The sequence below is a fragment of the Hetaerina americana genome, unplaced genomic scaffold (genome assembly GCF_022747635.1).
Source record: "Hetaerina americana unplaced genomic scaffold, ioHetAmer1.1.p SCAF_4, whole genome shotgun sequence".
In the NCBI taxonomy this organism is placed as follows: Eukaryota; Metazoa; Arthropoda; class Insecta; order Odonata; family Calopterygidae; genus Hetaerina; species Hetaerina americana.
This window is the reverse complement of record NW_027286985.1, coordinates 62,353,341-62,372,351: the sequence shown is the minus strand read 5'-3', so window position 1 is coordinate 62,372,351 and position 19,011 is coordinate 62,353,341.

Genomic DNA, 19,011 nt, shown 5'->3' with positions numbered 1-19,011 from the left:
TAAATTTCGGTAACAAGAAACCGGAAGGTTTTTGAAATATCTTTCTAAAGCACTGCGCTGTTGCCTCGAAATATAAACTCATTAAACTCCGAAGAAAAATATCAACGCATAATGGTACCCTAAGGTAGCAAGGCCAGCCAGGAGGTAGAGGAAATCATGCTGTATGAAATATACCTCTGAATATAAAAATAAAACATCCACACTACAAACTACGGATAATGATATGCCCAACGTGAAAAGCCAGAAGACTTCCGCAGTCTGCTCTTCAAGACACTAAACGCAAGGCATATATTTCAACTCTGCTCCATTCGTTCCGCCTTGAATCAGGCCTTTTAATTTTTAATGCTGTTAAATGGCTGCATTTAAACCAATATTGGCTGGTAATTTTGCATCAAATAATGGCTTATATGTGGTAGAAATATTGATTCACCCTATATTTTAATTTCAATAGCAATCAAGTGATATTAAGTATCTCATTCAAATATATAATTAAAATATTTAAAGTTAATGTTAATAGAAAATCATGAATTGCATAATAATTAAAGCATAAAATATATAATTGATACATCATCTCCCTTCGGCACGTTTTATTCATCAACGCTCTGCTCCATTTCACGTATCTTGCATTTTATTGCTCTTCTCGTATAATTTTACTATTGTGAACAAGCATGGCATCGAATACGTCCCTTGAGAGGTCAGTCTTGAATTTTTCATCTCTTAACGACGTCGTTGCCCCGCTGACACTGGATGTTTCCCTCGACTTGGCCAATGAGAGAACAGTCACTCGTTTGCGCCTTGTTTCACTAACTGCTTGGAAAAGTGAGGCAAAACTGATTATATGAGTCAAACGTTTGCCCTGAACACACGGACAAAGCTACCCAGCTGTTCCAGGAGATTGTGGTTGAAGTATGTGGAAGAAAAGTTTCTTCCTTCAATTCCATGTGCGACGATTGGGTAACATTCTAAGTAGTGGCCATTTGGTCCTTCCATCTATGTTAGGAGGTCATGGTCATACACTACGTATATTCGGCCTTACTGCATGTACCCGCTCTTTGCGTACTTATTCTTACTTCTTCGCATGAAGACTTCCGTTCTGCATTACTTCTCTTATACTTTCATTTCAGTATCTTCATATCTATTTATCCCTTCCGTTCGGGTTGAACAGGCTCACAAAAATAAATGTAATTTCTCTTGACGATAACTAAAGGAGCTGAAGATGAGGAAGTCCATAGAAATTTTATTTCAAATCATTCATTCGGCTAATCACCTCACTCAGTGTCGTGTGAGTTGCTGTGATTTCGGCATTTAAGAATAATCAGGAAATTTATGGCCCTAGTATTTTCATTTGAGTAAAAACTTTCTGGTTTATAAGTTTTCTTGAATAAGGGTCCTCCATTTTCTGATTGTCTAATTATTCTGTCTACTAAGATATTTTCGTTAGTTGATTAATTCGAAACGTAATGGTTTTACCAAATTTAGAATTATAATTATGCAATCTCAAATCGATTATTAATTCACTTGTTGTTAGTGAGTTAAGATTTTTCCAGTTTGTATTATTATCTAGGTCACTTAGTAAACTGAGCTTCAGGTAAAAGCTTTGCAAGGTTTGAAACCCGTTTGGAAACACACAACTGTATAATCTATGAAATAACCAGCAAACACCTCTTTATCAATGTGTTCATGACCATGGACTGCCAGATATCTCGTGATAGAATCCATAATCTATATTAGATGCTGTATTAAGAGTAGTTATCTTTCCGAAACTCTGTGTTTTGGCTCCTCTTCTATTAGAATGAGATGTCGGAGGCATTTGTCCAATGAAGCGGAATTAGCTATTACAGTGTGAAGGAAGTCAGAGGAATGCAGTCAGCTTCTTCCTATCACAGTGGCTTCCTGGGGCACGAGAGGAAAATGGCACAGTTGAGATGTGAAATGTCTTTCTGTGGAAAGGGAGACGATGGAATTGGAAAAAAATGTGAAAGATTAAGCGTGAGAATGAAGTCGGCAAGGGTAAGGGGAAGTAGATGAGGGTACCAGGAGGAGGAGGAAGACGACGGAAGTAAAAGAAAGCTTTAACAGAGTGGCGGAGGAATCACTTGAATAAATGAAGACTCTCTCGTGGTTTTCAGAGTTACTTCGGACGCAGGATGGCCAATTACGGTTTTATGGTGACCCATATAACGTTATCTCAGGACAGACATTATGCAGACCAGTATTTCATTTTCCTTTCTCTCGTTCCACACCGTACGATCTTACAGAGTGAAGTCTTTCTGTCGAAGGATCCACCATACTTCATAATTTGCCTTAAAATTGATTTACATGCAAAATGACTTAGGAAAATTTTTCGGCGATTCACCTTTCATGCAATTTGTGGATGATCTTATATGCATTTCAAATATCAATTTCCATTGAGTGTATTAGGTTTGGTTAGGGAGCCATGTTACTAGTTTCAAGGAGTGCCACTATTGAATAGTAGACAAGGAGTGCCACCCTTGCATAAGATGAATTTCCATTATCAAAACTAATTTCAATAATTCATATTCCTTTAATAGCTGTTTCTGAGAGACTAAAATCGGCATTATGTATCGGCAGTATGATTACAATTTTCAAAGACATTCGAGGGAAACGAGCAATAATTTCAATAGAAATAAAATAGCGTAATATTTTTGAAAGAGATATTCGTAGTACGTAATATTAAGTTAATTATTGCTGTAAAAATCTGATATTTTGATTTATGAAAAATTAGAACTTTAACTGTTGCGTGTTGCTTGTGTCTGCTTTTAAGTAAATGTCCGCCACTTTGTTTACTTACATTCGTGAGCTATTTTTTCAAAAATATACACTCACACGTACGTTTATATGTATGTTTGAGTTGTCTTTGTAAGTGAGACTGCAAGTCAGTATCTTCTTTCATATTAGTAAAGGTGCCTGGGAATATTTAAGATTGTCGTTTTTCTTTCGTTTTTAATGGATCTATTTTGTGATGATTGATCTATTGTGATATGATTTTTATTATTTTCTCATTCTGAGGCTTATTTTAAATGCATTAATTCCGGCATCACAAGGAACGGTATGCTACTTTTGTATATTTGTAATAATTGGAAAAATAATAACGTAAGATTATCCATAGAAAATTACTAACATTAATTATGGGAGTCAAATACAAATCTCACTATTGCCTTGGAAGCGATCACCGAAGGAGCTTTTACATATCAGCTCCATTTCAAAGTATCATTCCCATTGGCCATGGCACACGAGTATTATCCTCTGCGCAAACTCTTTCATACTGCCGACTTAGTTCTGCGTTTTTTTTATGATCTTCATTCGAAGCTTATTAATCGGTGTATTGACACATGGAATTCCAGTTTTTCTCTTGCAGACATATTGGTAAAGTTAAGAGTTAGATGTTCCGCTAAGCTCGGAATTGTGCTCCTGTTCATGGTTGTTCTTTTTAAAAAGAAAGTTTTGGATCGAGGAAAAGAAAGGATAGACCTGGACAAGATAGGATTGAACGGAATAAAGGGGGAAGAAAATTTGTATAACTAAATAAAGTTTCACTCTGGTGTAGTTAGAAGTCCATCTTAAAACTACCGTTCAGCTAGAATACCAAATGATAATTATAATAGCGTAGGTTTAAGAAAGGATTTAATGCCCTTGTAAAATCAATCCACTTAAATGACGGAACTGATGTAATAAAAAAGTTTTTGGGACATTCCAAAGAAGCTACGGGAGATGCCGCAACAGTAACTTTTAATGGAGTTATTCGCTAATGTTGAAAAGTTTTTGTATTTTTCCTGTTAAAATTATTGACTTTGAATGTTTTAAACTTTTATACATACTTAGTGACACTCGATGAATTTGTGGATGAGACCCTCAATGAAATTGTTGTAACTACAATGACGGTTATTATTAATATTTTCCGATTGAAAAATCACAAAAGTCTTCCTTTATCATACATATTATTTTGTTTTTCACTTACTTATTGTTTTAATGATGAAGTTGAATATTCAAAAAACATTGTTTCATACACGTATATGAATAAAATAGTAAATATAAAGGGATATGCCATGGAAATGAAGAGGATGAAATAACTGAAGTGCTAACATGTGACTGAGGGTAAATTGGTAATTGAGGCTATTTAATGTAGGAAAGATGAATACCTAACCTTATCTTGAAGGATGAAGATGATCAAAGGTTTAGGAGGAGCTTGGAGGATGCTTAGATTTTTCGGAAACGCATGGAAACTATTATATTTCATAATTTTTTCACCCTCAATGCATCAGATATCCCATCAATCCCGCCACTAAATAGACCACTGCTTTCTGCAAGACTCCGACCGACACATTTTATATCCTCCGCCTTTACCGTTCCTGATCCGATTTACCATTGAACGCTTTCCGTTCTTGCGCTTCATCATTTTTGTTTCTCATTTGAGGGCACAATTTCTTCACTCGAGAGTCGGAATGGAAGGTGAAATCTTCCGGCTCCGCATATTGAACCGTGAGGGCTAGAGGAAAACTATGGGGAAAGAGAAGAAAATCTGTGGGCTAGCGATGCCGCCGCATGTTGGTGATTGTACATAGGCACGAAATGGGGTCGGTTGCAGCCTGTGAGAGGCTTCCACGTGCCTTGAAAGCAAACCCTGGCTAGAAACCCGACGGGAATTGGCCAATGCGGGGTGTTCTCATGTAGTTGAGGGTGTGTGTGTGTGTGAGAGAGGGATATTTGCGAGAGTTCGCAGGCTTGAGGGCTCTGGGGGGACGCGATTTGCTTCCTAAGTTCGCATCTGTCGCGATTAATCAGCTGCTCCATGATGACCCACGCGTCGACGGATGGATGAAATCGTTGTAACAGATCTGAATTTGGGGCCATCGCACATGTAGTATCAAGATCGACGGGTATGATATGAAATCTCTATGTATGATGCCCAGTCGGGGCTTCACTCTTCTTACCCGTGTACGACTTTATCTGGATGCCCCCACTGTATACCCAGTTCCCAGGTGATTCAGCTGGATATTAGGGATTTCCTTGATATCCAGCTGAATAGCATTTCCATTTATGCCAGTTTTATAAGGAATAATGTCTGAAATAGGGGGAAATTTATCAATTTTCAAGCAGAATAATGTACTGAAAATGGTAATTTTAAATACATTGATGTTTACATTTTCATATTTCAATTTTCCGTTCCATCGTTAATTTCTTCACATGAAACGATCTTCAAATATCAACCGATTGTCGTCAATAGTACTCGGCTGAGCATTGTTAAGTTACCCGCATGCCATGATCGTCATAATGTTAGAAATATGATGAGAATGGTAATACCTGAATACGCCATTGGCATTAAAGGGAATGGTGCCGTATGCTTTTAGCAATGGAATGTAAAACCTATTGATTATTTATGATATTCAAGTAAAGAGGGTAGTAGAGACGTCCTGAAAGGTAAGAAAGAGGAAAACAAGTGCGTAAGTTATTAAGTTAATGTTAAGTCCCGGATATTGAAATTATTTCATTAATCAAATCATTACTAATATTCAACGTATTAAATCAGTGACAGTCGTTTCATTGATTTATGAAACGAAGAAATAATGTAATTCCCTTCTTTCATTGATAGGTTTTTTTGAAGAAAAAGAATTAGATAACGTGACGGGCAGCTATAATCAATCCATTATGTTTGTATAATTCCTACAATTCACTACCATAAGAAATGGGGACATCCTTGAACTTTTTTGCTTCTTCGAAGACATTTTCCTTCAAAGTCTTTCTGAAGGATTCTATTACCCCATACCTCACACTCTTGCGAGAGTTTACCGGAAGTTTATTTTCCCCAATTATTGGATTCCTGCACAATATAAATATAGAAACAATAATACTGTCTTAAAAAAAAGAGTTTCTTAATGCACAAAATGTTTGGCTATGCATTTTTTTGATTTTTTAAAATAATTTCAGTTATTAAAAATCAATGTATGCTCTGAGCGCTTATTAAATTCATTCATGTGCAGAATTTAGGCCGAGGATGAATTAGTTCCTAATGCGCTGGTCACACTATGAGTGGTAACTGACTCAGTGTGAAAAATTCAGTTCAATGAAGAATGCTTGTATTTAAAAAAAAATTAAAACATCAGATGCAGCTAAATACTTCTCTGTAATAATAAAAAAATAACAATTAGAGGCTCAAGCATTTTTAGTTAAAATTTTAAGCATTGATTTTTTGAGGTGATTCAATTTGTGCACGGACATTTTTGACATTTTAGTGATCCCTTCGAAAGGTTTCGAGTCTATTCATGAGTCCCAAATGAAGTCATTTTAACATTAAAAGAAGGAAAATGATTAATTGATCTCGGAACAATTTTAACTTCTGCATTTTTTTTAACTTATTTAACTTGAAGTACTACGCGGCCTTGTAATAGGGGACGCTAATTTCTGCAAGCTAATGGCCGCATTTATTCCCTCTGCCCAAACCTCATTCCACCTTCTGTTCAAGACGGCTTTCAACTTCTCTTTTGATTCTCCGACGTATTTTGAACTGTTAGTTCTCGAGTATTTTCTTAACCACACGATTAATTGTAGTTGTAGAATTAAAGGCCTCTTTATCGTTGAAAACAATTGAACGCCTAGATGCGCATTCTCAAAGTGGACTAATTCCTATCATTTATTCGCCTGCAGTTTCCATTTGCATAACTATTGTGAACAAACGGGGAAAAAAGAGCAAAATTGTTGTTTTTCATAGCTAGCGGGAGTGGAACAAAACGGATGGGGAGTTATTCTTTGTGTGCCACACACTGAAAAGAGCCTTAGTGTTCGGGGGCTGTTGATTTCTTCCCTTAAATTTTATCGCGAAACAATGGCGGATGAAGAATAAACGGCATTTTAACGTTTCCAAGTGGGATCCTGCGGAGTTCATCCGGAAGTTTTATAATTATGTAAAAAAAATTACATTTCTTGAATGCTTCCTTTTGTGCGCGGATGGAGATTTTTCTTGTAAACCCCTCCCGTCAAGGGAGTATACATTAAATAAGCTTAAAAGACGGGAGAGTGCTCTCTCTTAATGAATTTGATCGAGTAACCAAAACAAAGGGAAATTAATTCGAGTGTCACTTTGTAAAGCAAAGTGCAAACAGTCATTCCAAAGGGTTTCCCTGAAAGGCCCCATCACCATTTCCTTCCTTTTTTTCCGTCTGTATCTTGAAATGTGTCTATAAAAAGGCAGTCTCATCGGAACTTGCAGCTGTTTACCTCAGTTATGTAGAGGCCGAAGGAAATGGATGAATTCAAAAAGCTCAAAGGAGAGAAAATGAATGCGAGATACACATGGACATGCACAGATTTGAGCAATGATAAGCGTGGTTCAAATCGATAGAACGAACGCCGAAATTTTATTTTCTCATTCCGATGGGAGTGATGTATTGCGCAGGGAGGGTTGAAAGTAGTTGGGATTGGGTCGAAGTTAAATAATTCTTACCCACAGATGTAAAAAGGCGAATGGTCTGGTACTTGCTGCAACTTATGACTACACAGTGTGTGCACGGGAAATGCATTCTAACCAGAACACATGTGAATACATCTCAGCGACTGCCAAAGTCTATTGCCAATGCGTCATCAATCCAATTCCATATTTTGGGATGAAGTCGTAAAAACTAGATCTGGAACAAAGTTTTGGATTTTTATGTTTGGGTACCTTGAGTTCCGATGTATAAAATTTCACGAATTTTCATGTTTTATTCTCATTATTACGGAATTCACCACCCGTTAAATTGTTAGTGTATTACGTTTAAGAGCAAATTCCTTTAACTACTTTAATAAACAAATATAAAGCTAAACCTCCCACATCCAAGGGAAAAATACTTTATGTGAATATATAATAGAATAATTGTAATAGAGTTCAATTATTTCGATACTAATATGAGAGACGTCACAGTAGGTACGATAGAAATATGTATTCATCAGTCTTATTTATAGAACACGTCTAAAATCCGAGATTGCATGCCGAAGTAACCCAAATAGATTCGGTGTAAATCTAATAAATTAATGTGATGGGACAATTAAGATGAATCTTCACTGATATCAGAGAAGAGCGAGAGATTGAATTATTCATTAAATTGAATCCGACCATTGTATATTCAAATAAAAAGGGATTCCATATCATTCGAATATCAATTCATTGGCATGATTTTCTCCTGTCTTTTTATGAATACAGGTATGAAGCAAATATCGTACCATATTCTAAGACTGCTAAATAAGTTGGATCACAATACTGATTATTAAAACCCTATTCCCATCCAATCCAATTGGCGTGTCTCAGTAAGAACGCATGTTATTCACTATAAACTGTGTTATGAGAGCCTAGTAATGGAAATTTGAGGAAGAGGTCCTTTGGACAAATCCTTCGGGGGAGTTTAATTGTGTATCAAGAAGATTGTTCTCGGGAAAGAATCTACTTGTTCAATCAGTATGTTTGGTGAAGTGTCAATGGTTGTTTTGTCACTGAATTCTTTCGCTAAAACCTCCACGAGGGTCGCAGGAAATTATAATCTACGGCGGCAGCAGGCAGAGTGATCTGTCGCTTCACCACAAAGTAGCCGCAGCTGCTAGCACACCTCGAATGCAGTCCAGTTCATCGGCATGTTCTCTGACTCTATCCCGTCCCATCCCTTTGGTTCACCCACATCTGAGCACAGTGGCCCTAGAGCCCTGTAGCATCTAGATCGTTGCATCTATGAACTGCCAGGAAGGATGTCACATTAGCAAAAGGAAATGATTTTCATTCCACGATTACTTGTCCAATATCATACTATCAACCAGAATGGATATATCACCATGTTAAATTGATGCGATATTGATTTCTAATTCTTTTAAAAATTCTTCCACGGTGCGAAGGATTATGCCATAATTTGCCTTGAGTGATTAATTTATAAATGTACATGAAATGTGCATGCTAAATTAATGCAGCCACCAACTTCCGCCATTATTGATTTTTTTAAATTTTTGTACTCATGAATGGCAAAAATGTTTTTGCACTGTATTTAGTCAATAGTCCCATACTCTTCAGGAAAAAAATTTTGACCAAAGGTTATATAAGGAATATATGTTAGTTTTATTCGAGAAGAAAGGGAATCTGTTCTGTTATAAAAAAAATTTAATTTTAAATAAAATCAATGTAGACAAATAAGATGTTTATTTTAGTAAGGAATCACTTATAATGTCTCTGAGGATTTCTGGAGTAAAAATCTTTTCTTATTCATTTTTTAATTTGGATTTGCTATTGTTTACGCCGTAGCAGCTTTGTTGTGAGACAAAATAAGGACATTTGCAAATGGATTGCTACTCTGGTTTAACACAGTCTGTAATTTATATACAATGTTTCTTTAGTTATGAAAATCCTTGCTATTTTACAATCTGAAACTGTTTGTGTGTATCTTACCGACGTCAAAACTAATGTTAAGATTGGATTGAAATAAAAAACAGGCTTAAGGAATATAATGCCGTTTTTAGCCATGCTGTGTATGACTTCAAACATGTCAGAGCCGTAGAGATAATTATTATGATAAATGACGACTGTAAACCCTTAAGGAATATTAAAGACAATAAAAACTTAATAAAGAACGGGGTGATAAAGCTTTCCAACCCAACAATAAAATATTTCAAAAACCGTAGTGTTAGTGTAGATATATGTATTGTCAAAAATCTGTTTTAATTTAAAATACGCTCATTCTCATGCGTTTGGTGATCCCAAGTGATGAGAATTCGTCCGCAAGTTTTACGCACCTCGGATGGCGAAATATTTCAATCTTCGTACCACTCCTGTAACACTGATTCATTGAGGGAAGCAAGCCGCTAGATGGGGTCGAAAAAGACCTAAAAATGTCCAATTTCACAGTTAGAATTTCTGCATTGGTTTCTCTTCACTTTCCTTATTCAGTTAAATATAATCAGCGTTTCGCGTGGTGAGAATAAACGTAATTATGTCCTGATTTTTGGAACGCATTCTGCCCGAAAAACAATTAACATATTTAGCTTCATCTACTCTTTATTTTCATATCCAACTACTACCAAGGATGTAGAAAGTATGTAATTTTCTCTTAAAACAATGACTGAAAGGATGCCTTGGGAATTAGCCAGAACATATTAGAGGAATTCATTATATCTCTTATCCTTGCTATTTCACTGCTAACGAATGAGTTATTTAGAACTAGTATTTAGAACTGGTATTAAGAACTGGTATTTAGAACTGGTATACTGCTATCCAACTAATTTCATTAAGGCAAGGGATATTTCACTGTCAAAGATGGATGCAGTAATCATTGGTTAATGTCCCTAATGTCAAAAGTAATTGAAAAAGTTTCTAGGTAAAAACGTTTAAGCTTTCCTAACAAATACGGCTACTTGTATAAAAATCAGCTTGCCTTAACTGAAAATTCAAGCTTAGTTCACTCTGCTTTTGAAACTATTTATGGTTAAAAATTGCGGAGTTTATATAATTGCATTTTAAACTATGTATTACTTAAAATTTTTACTCTTTGCAGTTTATACAAAAAACATTCCTTTCTCATAAAATACTTATTCCTTACTTGATTCGATTGCTATATAATTATCAGTTCTAGCATATCAAATATTTTGATTATGTAAAAACGAATTGGAAAACATGAAATTAAATGTTTGTTGAGGAATACTTTTATTTTAGTCATTTATAGCAAACATTCTCCTAGACTAAAACATAGTAAATAATGTTTTTAACTGAATACAAGTCAAGTATATCTCGTGCTATTAAGCTATTTTCTTATTGATATTTATTCTCATGTCAAGAAAATCTTTCTCATTTGAAAGTTCCACCTATGATGGTGATAGAAAACTCTATTTTAATCTACGGAAATTATATCTCATCTGAAAGATTGCAACTGGTAAGTTAGAGGAAAATTCTTACGAAGACGATAACTTGGATATATATTTTTTCCTCTTGTAATTAAGTGAAGATATGTTATGCCTGTCCTCGATATTTCAGATTCCATCGATATCACAAGTCTGTTCTTTCTCAAGTTTGTACTCAATTTATGTCAAGAACAACTTTATTGTCTGGCATGAGCCATCATTTTCTTCTTGAGCACGAAACGATTTTGTGCTAAAATGACATCTGAAATCTAAAATATATGAAAAAATGAACACGAAAATCTGAGGCATGCGTGCCTTTCATCTCTCTTCCGATTTACTAAAATATTCAGGTCATGCAAAGTCCTGCAAACGAATGCTTACAATGTATTTGCAGAGAATTTAGTCACCAACTTCATTTTTCCCAACGGTTATACTTGTATTTTTAAAAAGTATGTGCTCTCCGTAAAAAATGGAATTACAAACTAATGCACAAAATAATGTAACCACAAAGCTGAGCGACAAATGGTTCGAGTGCTGCTTCCAGTTCTGAAAAATTTCCTTCAAATGTAGTTTGAGGAAAACCAGTTATCTTGAAATCCTTAAAGCTTCCTCTCAGAGTATCGTGCATGCACTCCTCAGATAGTTTCGTTCCAGTTGTCGTGTGGCCTGGAGATTCAGCAGCAACTACACGTTTTCCGATATATATATTTCTTTTCCGACGTGAAATTTCCTCGGAGTTCCGTATATTTTCCATGATCTCCATTCGGACGTGCATTTTAGCATTCCTCGTGCAAAAAGTCGGAGTTATTGATGTAGCACCTCCTCATACCATTGGAAAGTCTCAAATACGATGACATGCCGCAAACTACTGGTGCGAACCTAAAATACCAGCCTTTAAATATTTTTACGATTATTTGACGGCATCGGAAAACGCTTTAACCGTGCATTACCTCATCAATAGTGACTATTAAAGAGTACCGCATTTATCGAATATTACTCGTATTTCATGCCATAAATTATTGGGAAAATGTTACACCGTTGGGATCAGGCACTACTATGCATAATAAGGTTTGTGAGTGCAATCTTTTTAATAAGGACATTTAATAATAGGCCTCCGTTTTATTTTCATTGAATGGATATCATTTTATCCTGATTCCAGGGAACATTATTTTAGAAAAAACAAATATCCAAATTAAATTACTTTCTTATTTATATTTAAAAATGAGGTGTGATGGTGCAGTACATGTGCGTAGGGAGTGCAGACGCGTTCAGCTTCTAGGAATTATTAGTTCTACTCAATTGCAAGTAGTTTCACTAACCTCGCGTATGTTGTTGTTAAAACCCTTCCCGCATGACCGCATTAGAATGTCATTAAAAATGTAGCGCTCGTTACACTAATGCTTGCTTTGATTTGTTTGATTTTAAATTTCCATCCCTTGCCTCTATCTGTGGGGATGGGGGGACTCTCCTGTGGGGTGCCTGCAGTGTTGTGTCAAATTCCATACCCGTGTCCTTGGGGGAGGTGACCATTGTGTGTTGCATGTCCGTGTGGTAGTGGAATTTCGCCTTCTTTTCAAATTAAAGCTTGCACGTTATTGGATACATTGAAATTTCTGTTTTAAAAATGTTGGACAAAGTGCCATTTGGGTAATTGCACTCAAAAATATAATACACTTATTTTAATTTGACCGGTCGTGTGACCTTAAAAATTTAATTGGAGTAAAAAGATATGTAATGATTGAAGTAGTAGTAGTTTTGAGGGGAGGCGACCGACAGCTAAGGTCATTTGCGCCATAGGGGAAGGACAGGAAAGGATGAAGGGTGGATAGAAACCCGGCGTCGGCATTAGCCTTCTCTTTACGAAAGGCGCCAAGGGGTCCGCGGCTTAACGTCCCATTCGACGGACGGCGTACTCACTCAAAGTGCCCTCCACAAAGCACCTCAAGTAGGGATCGAGATACCTCTGAAAAATATTCAACACCGCCGGGATTTGAACCCGCGCCCTCAGGGTGGGAGTAATGATTGAATATTAGTCATTTAGAGGAAGGGTTAGGAGTATTGAAATAAAATAATAACTGAAAGATTTGTATGTCCACGATGAGTGTATTCATAAAATACGAGGGAAAAAGAGCGCGAGAAAATTAATACTTATTTAAAAGACAACCACGCCCAATGAGAATAAAAACTTGGCCAAGTCAATAATAGGACTGAACTTTTACAAATATATATTCACTAAATAACAATTAATAGTGTTATGTTATTCAAATAAAGAATTCATGCACCATTTGATGTAAAAACAAATGAGTCTCCGTTTAATAATACGTAGCTGGTGAAGGAGAATCCTCATCGCCAGGAAGCCGTGGCGATAAGGATTCGGAACTTGTTGTAATAATCCTCAACGTTTAAAATGGAAAGGCATTGAAAATGAATCTTAAGTGATATATGTCGCTAATTAATGGCAGGTGAAAGTTGAGTGAATCATCTTGATTGGTACCGCTTGCCAACTCTTTCAATTTGGTCATTATCAGCCAGTTGCGGAATATATTTATCCATGCCATTGTACCTGACGAAACAATGTGATTTTAACTCCGAACGGATTATTAATGACTCCGCAGCGCTTTCTCTGAAAAACATCTTCCAACGTTCAAAAATACCGAAATTCACGCGACAAATGAGGGTTGATTATTTAGGAACCGTTCTCAAACAACTCGGGTCGAAATCCTCTTGAGAAACAATTTACGAGGACCGTATGCTTTACGACCTGTAACATCTTTCCCCACTTTTATGGCACACCCTCACATCTGTAGCAAGGGGTTCGCAGAGGTAGGGGTACAGAGGGAAGGGGAAGAGGAGGCAGTTATTCATTTGACTAATTTACCGTCTGCTTTTGTTATTGGAACGTCGCGAGATTAAAAGTTTTCCTTTTGCCAGCCGGAAAACGGGAAATGTCTTGGGGCGGAAGAGAGGGGAGTGTTCGAAGGGGGCATGGAATAGAGAGGAGGAAATAAGAGGCGGGAAAGCATGGGGGCTTTATAGAGTGGGTGGGGTGAGGCAGTAGTGGATGGAAGAAGAGTGCGGAGCGGTAGGGGCGGAGGGAGGAATGAGGGTCAAAATAGGGTGCGGGGATAAGCGTGAGGGGAGGGTGGGTGTGAAAAGGGGATTGGTGGATTTTGAAATAGGTGTCAACTGAAATATGAAATACGGAGACAGTTGGAGGGAAAAGGAGCAGCTCGCACCAGACTGCGATGCGACGGAGGACTCAGGAAGGAAAGAAAATTGGGAGAAGGTTGGTGAGAATAGAAGGGAAAGGTGAATGGCTTGAGAGCGACGGAAAGTATGGAAGGAAACTTTAGATTAGGGTGGGGAATTACAGGCTTCACATCCTACAACTGGGTCCCAAAACGAAAAAAAACAGGGATGTTCATTACTCAGTATTTCAATTTTGTACTCACCATGGCAACGCAGCATTGCTTAAGTTAGAAAGACAGTAAAAATATGAGGCCGACTAATCTTGTAAACTTGAATGTACCACTTGATTCCACTAACCCCTCTCACTGTGTGTCCATCTGAGACGATGTACGTCAATCAAATTATGTGTAAAGGTTATTCCAAATAACTATAAGTTAAATATCATTAAGGTATCCGTTTTTCGATTTACGTGTTGTCTACTTATTTCTCTGGGACCAACGTGGATAAACTCAGAACATTTTACAAGTTAATTCTTCCTTGCCTGTGAAACTTAACCCTTAAAACAATTGCACACTTGCGTGCATTTATTTTTTTCTATCATCTTTGTAGCATTCTCGACAATATTCCACTCAACCAAATGCTAGCCTTGATGTGAACAACATTTCCGTTGTCATTAAATAAACTGGATACTCTTAATTCTCCATTCCATTTCAGGTACATTTTGTAGGTAGGTATAATTAACACAGAATAAAGTTATTCTCTATAAGAATGTAAATTGATTGTATAATTTAGGTTGTATTATAAGAAAATTTGGATTTAATTATTTTTATATGCGTTTAAGGGATTATTTTGCGTAACGTGTTGTTCCTTAGTTTCAGCTATTGATCAGCAACTATAATTTGCTTCTTTTACTACTATTATTAATATTATACTATGTATTTCATCGTTAAACGCTATTAGGATTAGCAATGAGATTGAATAGTGAAACAACATTTAAAAATTTCTGTGGGCATATTTATTGACACCGAGTTATTTTGCTAAGGAACATTGGTTAATTTTGTTGATCGAATTTTTAGTTTTCCTTCGTCCTCGTCGAATTTAAGCACGATTAAAAACTTAAAGTACCAAGTGAACACCTCAAAGTTCAGATTTACCGGTGCATGAGAATTATTTGCCAAAATCTTACCAAGTTAGCAGAAGATTAGTATTTCTTAAATAAGATCTTATAATACTAACGAAATCGTTCCAATGATGTAGTTTAGAGTTTAATAGCTAAGCATAAATCCGTATCCTAGGAGATCATGAGGTAAAATATTGCAACAGCCCTGATATTTTGTTTTAAAGACTTCCCGAGTACAATGGTAATATACGCGATTAACTAAATTTAATGTTTCTTTGAAAATCCTTTCAAAAGCCTTTACAAATTGCAATTGAAATGCAAAATAGAATGAACCTATATTTTACAGCTGAAACGATGGTGGAAATAGTGTTAAGGTAAATGTGGAAGAGGAGTTGGTAAATATAAGTTAAAGGTAGAAGTTGGAAGCGGAAGAAAAAAGTTCGGAGGGAGAAGTAATGTGGATAGATTTACGATGCCCGTGAAGCAGCGGTTGTTGGGTGTGGGAAAATGCCTCACAAGGGTGTGTTATTGTTAATATTGCGTTGAGAGAGGAGCGTACGGTGAAGACGTAAAAAAGGCTCCAGAAAACGTATATCTTTTACGATATGAATTTTGACGCGAGAATGAACAGGTGCACCTACATGTAGGAAACATACTATTACGACATTGTGTTTTTAATTAATATGGTCCTATATTGTGTGTTTGTTAAATATCTCTAAACAAATGATTATTGGCGTTTTTAAAACGATTTCCCTAAAAAGTGATTTAAATGAAATACATCTCCGCATGATTATTTTAGTTAAAGGATGATTACTGCTAACGTAATGTGTGCCGTAGAAAACGTGAACTATCAAATGACTCTAATAATGTAATCGACTTAAATGATATTTAACGTACTATTTGCCCGATGATCTGGTTATTATAGCGTTTTGAGGAAATTGACACTCATTTACTGGTCAGTCTTGATAAAATATAATGGAAGTAAAATCACTCTTTACCCAGTCATTATGATAATGGCTATACGATTACCAATTGAGTTATTCAAAATTCTAGCGAATCGTTCTATATTTCATTAATTTTTTTATCAAAAATAAACATTGAAAACTATTTATTTTAATAATGCAAATCTTAGGGCATAGTATTAAATATTTCTTTTTGCCATGAGCGAAAAATCCATTGGTCATTGAGTAGCACGAACAGTTTGAACTTCTCAATTCTATCTCTTGGATGTATTCTTTCATGATTACTCCTGAGTGGGTATACTTAAGCGCTAATTAGCTGAACTCTCTCAGTGAAATTCGGTACTGTTCAATCAACAAATCTGATCGTAGGCCAGTTATTAAGGTTTTGCTAATCAGCTGTGAATGATTCCTTTCGATAAGAACAAAATAATGAAGTACAGCATACGGTATCGTGCATATTTATTAAAGGGTTGTGGAGCTGCGTGAAGCACCTACTCAAAAAGAAAAAAGCCAAAAAATCGACCAAACTCCTATTGAATAATACACATTTGAAAATGTTGACTATGAATAGGACTTCAATGTATTTCAGTTAGGCCCAGATTAGTAGACCCTAATGACTCTTCACGCAATGAGGGCAACTTGACATGACCTTTTCAAGCAGATAATTTCGTAATGGATCCGAACTGAAATTCTTTGATATCCATTTAATTGAGCCTTAGTTTAATTTTGGTTTTGATAATAGATTTACTGCAAGCCCGTCTATATCATCGATTTCCTCATTTTAAAAGCAGAGTTTACGATGATAATGTTTATTACCATCAGAGTACAATACTCTACTTCTATCATCCGCATCTTCATATTCGTCATAAAATATTGATTAGGCTACGTACATATCATATTTTTAATGAGCCATTTAATGACGATGATATTCTTTGCACAATTTTTTCTAAATTTATTTCTAATATACTTTTACTTAATTTTTCTCATAGAACGCCATAGAAAATTCACTAAAAATTAATGATTAAATACGTTTCTCAGGAGAATTTTACATAGTGCATTGATATTCAGTTTAAAATTATCCATTTCACGCATTCATTGAAAACTAGAATTATTTCAACTGCCAAATGATTCGCCTTTTGGGTTTGTGCATTAAAATTAGGACACTTAGAGAGACGTCGAGATTTTTTGTCAGTTCAGTCCCTGCTGCTTTGTTATTTAAGAAAAAAAATGTTTTTTGTACTCAGGGTTTGGAATAATTTTGAGTGGTCTAATCCGTTAGTTTGAGTTTTAATTTCCGTGATAAAAAATGAGTCGACCGTTTATGGGTTTTCTCCATATTTCTTTTTCCCTAACTTCCAAGAAAATTTGGATTTCATTTCAGAAATGGTATTATAAGAAGTGATCTAATAATATCCTTCCTGTCGTCGATCTCATTTTAGTTGTTTTTTTAGAAAACAAAAGTTATTATACTCTCTCTAATTATATGTAATGAATCAAAATTTTAACTTGGAATACCTGTAAATTATTTTTATTCATTTCCTAACGGTTGTAGAAACACTGAAATATCGCTGATAATCCATGTTAAGTTCCTTAACACCATTCATTCCAGTTTTTTATCCTAATTTTATAGTAAACATGGGAGAGGAACTCCCTTTCCTCCCTTAGAATAGTCTACTAGACTAATAGTTAATTTAATTCAATAATAACTTCGTGCATTCTTTCTCCATGCAGCATTATTTACACTTAAAACCCAAATACTAACGCGTCTCCCTTGGTGACAGCAATAAAGCCCAGGTATAACTCACGTCATGGTATGGAAATGTTTGAGTCTTTGCAGTACATACATATATCCGTAAATAATGCCGAATGCATACAATAGAGTATAAGGCAAAGGCGACAAGGCCAAACGAAATAAATTGAGATGTGTCACGTTTTGCAAACGTAGACTTTGTAGAGACTAATTCTCATTAAGATAGCAGTCATTAATCACTGCCTTGAGATAGGCAGGAATTTGAATTCTATGTAAACTATCCGTGGAGTATCGAAGTAAGTACGCCCTCAACGAAAATTAGTGAGACTAACAGCGCGATAAACGCAAGATTGTCACAAGAACTTTATAATTTTGTTATTTCCTTTAGAATGACGGTAGTTCTCTTAAAACTAATATAGAGGTAGATTTTTATCGAGCAAAAACTTGACCTCAATACCTTCGTGTGGCAGAGGTAGAAGTAAATCGGGATGACAGTCCAAATAGCGAGGAAGCGGAATAATGTCGTGCTCAGCCACAAGGGGCGTGAACCAATGAGAAAAATGATGACGGAGGAGAGAATAAAGGGGTTTGGTAGGGTTTTGCAGGAAGGTAGTTTTGAGTTCTCACGTTTGGAAGGGTTCTTCTTCTCGATTAATAAGAAAGGAAAGAGACTAGGGGTGAGTGAGCAGCGTGCGTGAAAGGAGAAAGAGAGAAATAATGAAATGGCCGGAAAAAAGAGGGATGAAATTTCCGAGGGCAGAGGTGAGAAGTAGGTGGTCGAAGGAGTCTTGATGAGTAAAAGTAAGAAAGGGTGAGCAGGGATCGAGAGAGTAGCGGGATGTATGGGGAGGGAAAGAAAAACGAAGGGTTGGGGGGGGGTTTGAGGTTGGAAGGTTGAAGGTGACTAGATATATAGATAGAAGAGATAAGTTTTGATGAAGGAAACGGCTAAGGGGCTGTGCTCTTCCCTCTGCCCACGAACTGGAGTGAGTAGAATAATGAGGCCTCGTAACGGTCGCACTTGGAGGATTTAAAAGATGAAGCTAAGATGACGAAAGATGGAGGGTAAGGGCAAATGTCGGGCGAAGAAGTTTGGAGGGAGCGCCTGTATGAGGTTAGGAGAGCCT